This window comes from Syngnathus floridae, unplaced genomic scaffold (genome assembly GCF_059516105.1).
Source record: "Syngnathus floridae isolate MCC-2025c unplaced genomic scaffold, RoL_Sflo_1.0 HiC_scaffold_142, whole genome shotgun sequence".
Lineage (NCBI taxonomy): Eukaryota > Metazoa > Chordata > Actinopteri > Syngnathiformes > Syngnathidae > Syngnathus > Syngnathus floridae.
Window position 1 is genome coordinate 51,651 of NW_028284164.1, and position 7,588 is coordinate 59,238.

Sequence of the window (7,588 nt, forward strand, 5' to 3'; positions counted from 1 at the left end):
CCCAGGCAGGGGGCCAGAGACAAATACTCGATGCCGACTCATCTTTCTGGCAAGATCACAAGTCCTCGCTATGTTTTTCTTTGTGATCTCTGATTGTCTCATCCTAACATCATTGGAGCCGACATGTATCACTATGTCCGAGTAGCTAGTGTTGTTGGAACTACGCTGTTGACTAGGCCTATTGCGAGTCAGCTCCCTAAGATTAGCTTCTATGTCGGGTGCTCTGCCCCCAGGAATACACATTACCGTGGCTGGATTTTTAAGCGTAATGTTTCGGGTAATGGAGTCGCCTATGACCAAAGTGCGAGGGCCAGTAGACCGAGATGACTTTGGACGGCTATGCGTCTTACCTGGCTCATCGCGATCAGCAAGCCGCTTGGGGCTAATGCTAACCGGGCTAGCGGGCTGACTACAGCCCGCGTCTGTGTCCGCCGCAACTACTGTTATCGCACTATTCTGCTCTAACTGGCGGACACGTCCCTCTAGCAGAGACAACCTCTCTAAGAGAAGGGTGCAGTTGGTGCACGAAGCCGTACATACCTCTTGGTCCGCTGCCATACTTTGCGTCCGAAGAGCGACGATCTGTCAGAACAGCCCGGAAGTGTCGATCAAAGTTCGAGTCTTTTCCAAAAGTGACAACTACAGGGTGTGTCAGGGTTTTCCAGATTATCTTTATCGTATTATTGTGTTGCTTTGACTTTGACTGCGACCTGTAATAAATAATATTATTTATCCCTTATTTATCCCTATCGCTTATCCCTTCCTACACAAAGTTGTAAAACACCCCTTGCTATGTTTTGACTAGAGGTCAAGGGCTTCCTCTATTCAATCCACTCTTACACCCACCCTGTTTCTCTTAATTAAAATGCTCGTGCAGGAGCCGAGAGTCAGACTTCATTCGTACAACGGATGGACTCTCCACCTGCAGGTGTCCAAAAGAACTTACTTGTCTCCCGTGTGGTTCTTGCAAAATAAGTTGGAGCGAGCGCAACTCTAACAGGGTGCATTTTGTCACTAGCTGCCTACGGACAATGACGTCGCGCTCGCGGCTCATGGTTGACGGGCTGAGCAGCCGGGCAAGTCCGTCGTTTTCAGCGCACAGCGAGTGGCAAAGGCGCTGACAAAACGGGAGCTTTGAGCTGCTGAAAACGGCAAAACAAGTCTAAAGCGTGTTCAAACGCGTGCGCACAATGCTCCTGCTTGAAAGGTCGGAATTTAAGGGGCCAATTTTTTGGATGGCGGCCGCCGGCCAAGCTTTGGACGGAAAAGGTTTCCTGGCGACAGCGAGCGAGCGCGGCGCTGCCGTACGTGCACCGAGTCGCCTGCCTGAAGACCTTGGACAAGTCGTCGATGATGTGCCGCTGCTCCACAACTTGAAGGAACTCCATTTCACCGTCCTGCTGGCCGCAACCGCGGTCCAGGTCATTGAGCGAACTAGGCCTTCTCTGTGGAACACAAATGCAGTGGACTCTGTTGGCACGCCGCCGTTGTCCGCGTCGACTTACCAAGCTTGCCATCTCCTCGTTCTCCTGGGTGACAAAGCGCACTTTGTTTTCAAGGCGACACAGCACCAGCGAGAGTTCTTCATTCTTCCTGCTCAGGCGTTTGTTTTTGTACAGGAGTGGCAGAAACTGGCTTTCTGTTTCTCTCAGTCGCTTTAGCTGCAAGCATGAAGTGCGGGATGTGAAAGACGCACAACACGCGGGCCAGAACGTATCCATTCCTTTTGCATCGGTTTGAACGGAATCGTGGCTTTGGCTCCCAATAAAAGACATCTACCAGGCAACCGACTCGCCGCGCCGCTCAACTAATAAGCAAGCGCAATGGGTGCCTCGCTGGATGGCGCGCATCAAACGTAGCGCAAACCTTCAAGCGTGCCGTCAATAAATTACCAGTTCATTGCGCTCTTCAGAAAGCAGGGCGTTTCGATCCTCCAGTTTCCTGATGACTGCGCTGAGCTCAGCGATTTTCAGATGAAACCGTCGCGTGTCCCGATCCTCCTGAGACTGAAAACGCCCCGCAACACACACACACAAGCACTCGTTCAAAGTTCAAAACTGTTTTTGTGCTACCTTCCTCCAGCAACGAACTAAGTCATGCGTACTGCAAGTGTGTGATGAGGTGGCTTACGCAATGAAGAGGATTGCTAGTAGCGGCGTTGACCCCACTTCCAGGGTAGTTTAGGCCCGCCCTTTGGGAATCCCTCAGGGCAGCGATCTGCTGCTCGGCAGCCTGAGTCTGCAGCTGAAGGCGGTGGACGTGGCCGGCCCCAGGGCTTCATCCAAAACACTAACCGCTCTGTCTTTCAGCTTGATCTCATCCGTCTGGATGTACAAACGGGGAGCGCTCAGGCAGGCGGGCAAACTCATTTGCCAGAATTGTGACAAAAACAAAGAGAGCAACCGGCCAATTTTTTTCTTGAATCGACTAGAACACCTTTGCTGTGACAAAAGCGAAGCGAGCAACCGGACATTTTCTTCTTGTGAAATAGAATAGAATAGAATGCCTTAGGTGTCATTGCACTGCAGGTATACAACGAAATTGGGAACATAGCCACGCACCGCGCATCTGATCAGTCCTACCAGTCGGCGGATCTCCCTCTCGCAGTCTCTCTTGGTTCGGCTCAGCTCCTCCCGATGCTGGTGATGAACCGATCGGAGCTCGGCCGCTCGGGACTGCCAGGCCTGCTGGGCCGCTGACAGGGCTTCTTCCGCGCTCCTGGTGGAGGCGACACCGCTCGGTCTCCCGACACCGCCGCGTCTCCTCCACCTCCGCCAGCAAAGCGCCCCCCCTCCTCACCTGAGCAGACATTGCGCCACACCGGGCCGTTGAGACCGCAACGGAGCGCCGCGACGCTTACTGGGGACAAGCTACACAATACGGTAGCGGCCGCATCGAAGCCCGACGTGGCGTGTGGATAGTCAGACACGGATAGAGCGGATCACCTTGTCCATGGAGCCGTCCCTCAGGCTGAGGACCAAGGCATTCAGTCGCTGGATCTCTCCATCTTTGATTTTGATCACTCTCATCAGCTCCATTTCATGCTGCCGCAGTAATGTCTCCCTGGTAATGGCTAACTCTTTCTGCTTCTCCTCATGGAGTTTGCTTTTGAGTTCCGTCATGGCGGCGGTGGCACGGTGGTGCTCCGCCCGCAGGTCCTGACTTCTCTCTCTCTCCAGACAGCTGACCTGACATGACTTAGACTTAGACTTAGACAAACTTTATTGTCATCTTGTAGCACATGGTGCATACAAAACGAAATTCCGTTGCATACGTCTTACAACAAAGTAGTGATATTGCAGTTGAATAGAAGTAACATATCCTATGAAAATATATATATATACATATACTATATATATATATATATTAAAAATAAGTATAAAGTGCAGCAGTGATAATTATGCAATAGTGCAAGTAGGCAAAACAGTATTCAAGAGTGTGCAGAGGAATGCTAAACCATGTATTAAACTTCTATTTAAAGGGTTTATACAAGTTCAGTAAAGTTGGTAGTGCGAGATAGTGCAAGATAGAGGTCCGTAGTGTCATAAAGTTCTGTGAATGTGTGATGCAGAGTTCAGTTTAGAGCTCAACAGTTCTAGTGTTCAACAGTCTGATGACAGCAGGGAAAAAGCTGTTGCAGAACCTGGTGGACCTGCAGCGGATGCTGCAAACCTCTTCCCAGAGGGCAGCAGGGAGAACAGTCCATGGTGGGGGTGTGATGGGTCATTGATGATGTTACGGGCACGGGACATGCAGCGCTGAGATGAAATGTCCTGAATGGAGGGAAGAGGAGCCCCTATGATCCTCTCTGCTGTCCTCACCACTCTCCTCACGTTCTTCCAATCGGAGGCGGTGCAGCCTCCACACCACACAGAGAGACAGCTTGTCAGAATGCTCTCTATGGTGCTCCTGTAGAACGTCCTCATGATGGGTGGGGGCAGGTGGGCTCTCCTCATCCTCCGCAGGAAGTACAAGCGCTTCTGTGCCCTCTTGACCAGTGCCGTAGTGTTCATAGTCCAGGTGAGGTCTTCTGTGATGTGGACCCCCAGGAATTTGGTGGTGCTGACCACCTCCACAGCTGAGCTGTTGATGATCAGTGGAGCGTGGTGAGGCTGTTTTTTCCTGAAGTCGACGATGATCTCCTTCATCTTCTCCTCATTCAGGATCAGGCTGTTTTCTCTGCACCAGCCGCTCCACCTCCTCTCTGTAGTCCAGGTCGTTGTTGTCTCTGATGAGCCCCACCACCGTTGTGTCGTCTGCTGACTTCACGATGTGATTGGTGGTGAACCTGAGGACGCAGTCGTGTGTCATCAGGGTGCACAGCAGGGGGCTCAGGACGCAGCCCTGAAGGGAGCCTGTGCTGAGGGTGATGACATCAGAGGTGTTCTGTCCGACCCGGACTGACTGAGGTCTGTTGGTGAGGAAGTCTAGCAGCCAGTTGCGAAGGGGGGTGTTGAAGCCCAGGTGTTCCAATTTTCCTACCAGATGCTGTGGGATGATGGTGTTAAACGCTGAGCTGAAGTCCAGGAACAGCCTCCGCACATGGGTGTTCTTCTCCTCCAGGTGAGCCAGGCTCAGGTGAAGAACGGAGGAGATGGCGTCCTGAGTGGAGCGGTTTTGCCGGTCGGCAAACTGGAACGGGTCAAATAATAGGGGGAGTCTGGAAACGATGTGACCTTTAAGCAGCCTTTCGAAGCACTTCATCATAACCGGAGTCAGTGCAACAGGCCGGTAATCATTAAATGAGGTGATTTGAGGTTTCTTCGGCACCGGAATGATGGAGGCAGTCTTAAAGCACGCCGGCACTGTGGCTTGGCCCAGCGAGGTGTTAAAAATGTCTGTGATGACCCCAGCCAGATGACTTGCACATTCCCTGAACACACGCCCAGGAATGTTGTCGGGGCCAGGGGCCTTACAGGGGTTGACTCTCCTCAGGGTTTTCAACACATCGGCGGAGTCAAGGCAGAGTACCTCCTCTTCCTGATGGGGGACAGTTTTAACTGCTGGAGTGCCGTTTAGTGCCTCGAACCTCCCAAAGAAGTTATTTAGACCATTTAGAAAGTCAGCATCAACTACACCCACCCAGAGTTGTAGTCTGTAATCGCCCGTATGCCTTGCCACATACTCCTGATGTTTTTGACGTCGTGGAAACGATCCTGAAATTTTCGACTGCGGTCTCGCTTCGCTATCCTGATGGCACGGTTCAAGTTGGCTCTCGCTGTCCTCAGTGTCTCCTTGTCGCCAGACTTGAAGGCAGAGTTCCGCGCTCGTAGCGTTTGACGTACCTCCTCAGTCATCCAGGGTCGTTGGTTGCCCCGGGTGATGATATTCTTAGTGGTGCTGACGTCCTCGGTGCATTTGTTGATGTAGGCTGACACAGTCATGGCACACGCATGTCTAATCTACATCGGGAAAACTGGGAGGGAGGGAGGCAGACAGGGAGGCAGGCAGGGAGGCAGGCAGGGAGGCAGGCAGTGTCTGTCTGTTGAGGTTTTCACCTTGTTCTTCTCCTGCTGAAGTTCTAACTGGACGTCCATCAGTTTGGTTCTCAGCTCGTCATTGGCGGCCTGAAGGGCGTCCGTTCGCTCCGCCTTGGCCCGCCCTGCCGGAGCTCGTTTGGACATCTCTTACTCGAGTCTCGCCCGGTCGTCAGTCAGAGATCACAACATTTGTGCCTGGAGAGCACAAACGCAGCGCTGTTTTCCACTGGCTTCGAACTCAACTTCAATCGGTACCGTAACTTACAACATCATAAACATAGAACTAGCTTGACTTATTCATTGAATAAATGCATTTGGTTCTTCAAAACTGCATCACGCAACATAGCGTGACCGAGACGGCCGTTATCCACCTGCGTGAAGTTATTTGGTGAAATGAATGAGATGTTTAAGACACCATCGTTCTGTCTCTATGTAGATGAAGGGAAATAATCGATTGCTGAAGGTCCAAAGGTGTTGTGATAAACAAATAAACATATTAGTGATTAGTGACATATTTGTGATAAACATATTAGGCAGGATAATCACATATGTTAACGTGACTGCCCACACTGTATTTATTTATGGTTATTTGTTAAATCGAGTACTGTTAGACATGAAATAGGAAGTGTTTAACATAAATGGAAGACGAAAGGGGTACTCACCATTGTAGCTCCTGCTGGTCAATGATACGAGCCTCTTCTTGCAGTGGAAAACATACAGCCAACAAACACCGTGGAACCTAAAGGAATGAAATTAAACATTAACATTTCGCCTCGACCAATTTTCACACGTACAACGCAACGCGGCTACACTTCTGCTATTACAAACGTAAATCTCCTTAAACACAATGAGTGTTACTTACCGTGTACGCTCTAGACGGTCCAGTTGCAAGCAGAAAATAAAGATATTTCTGTTGATAATCGTCGCTGCTCAGTGGCTCACGGCCATCGCGCCAACAGATTTGAATCGGAGGTTCGGGCAATTACGTCATATCCGCGGCACATGACTGCGACGTAATACCCGCTTATCTGAAACGGCAGTTAAAAGTAGAGTTACATCAAGTTTTCTTGGAACCTAAACGAATGAAAGAAAACTATCATTTGGCCACAACCAACATTCACAGATACAACACAACGTGCGGGGTTGAGGTTAAAGATTGAGTGAAGGGCCCTCGTTTTAAACTACTGTTTTGAAAAGGAGTGGGAACAAGTAAGACGTATTTAATTTATTTAATGGGAAGTAGTAAGACTTATTAAATTTATTTAATCTACTTTTCTTCCCAGGCAAAAAGGAAAGAAGTCGTTTAAATTATGATTTTGTTTAAATACTAGGCATAGACACAAAATCTACGGCACAAAATGGGCAGACTTTACTTGTTTGAAGAGGACTGGTTACAAGACAGACTTTTCTGATTTATTTAATGGGAAGAGGACTTATTTAGTTTATTTAATCTATTTTTGTTCCCTGGCAAAATTGGATTTGCTGAAATTGTATTTTGCCAAATCTCGATTTGAGACCTGATAGGAAGTATTAAACGCTTAGTTAAATCAATACAAGTTGGTAATAAGAGCGAGTAATGTTGGTTGAACCGATGAATGAAGGTTGAAAGCAATTTAAATTATGACTTTGTATAAATACTAGATATTAACAGAACATCTACTGCGCAAAATGGGCAGAGTTTACTTGTTTGAGAAGGAGTGGCTTATTCAAAACTAAGATTTATGTAATCTGTTTGTTCCCAGGCAAAATTGGATGTGATGCAATTCCAAATTTCACCACATGATGGTGCCCAATTTTGACTTCATAGGACATATTAAACACTTAGCTTGTTATTATGTTCAAGGTAATCAGATTTGTTTATCATTCTAATGGCCTCTTCAAAACTATTCTGGATTACTACTTTGGATCTATTCTACATTACTTGGCAACAACATACTCTGTAACAGATTAGGCAGTATAATCACATATGTTAACTTGAGAGTGCCCACACTCAATCTACTTATCGTGATGTGTTAAATCAATTACTGTTAGACATTATTTGTCTGATAATCTACCAAATCTTTGAATTGAAGAATTTGTGATTTAATTAATAGCTTGTTCAGGGTAAT

The 7,588-nt window shown here is 48.4% G+C and overlaps 1 long non-coding RNA gene across 1 annotated transcript; it reads right to left on the bottom strand.

The window, feature by feature from the left end:
* Positions 1–1,889: 1,889 nt before the first annotated feature.
* On the bottom strand, positions 1,890–3,030 carry LOC148377513 (uncharacterized). The gene is made up of 4 exons (XR_015856658.1): positions 2,946–3,030; positions 2,583–2,799; positions 2,131–2,324; positions 1,890–2,006 (listed from the first exon to the last, which is right to left on the bottom strand). It is a non-coding gene; the product is annotated as an uncharacterized LOC148377513 (long non-coding RNA).
* Positions 3,031–7,588: the final 4,558 nt, after the last annotated feature.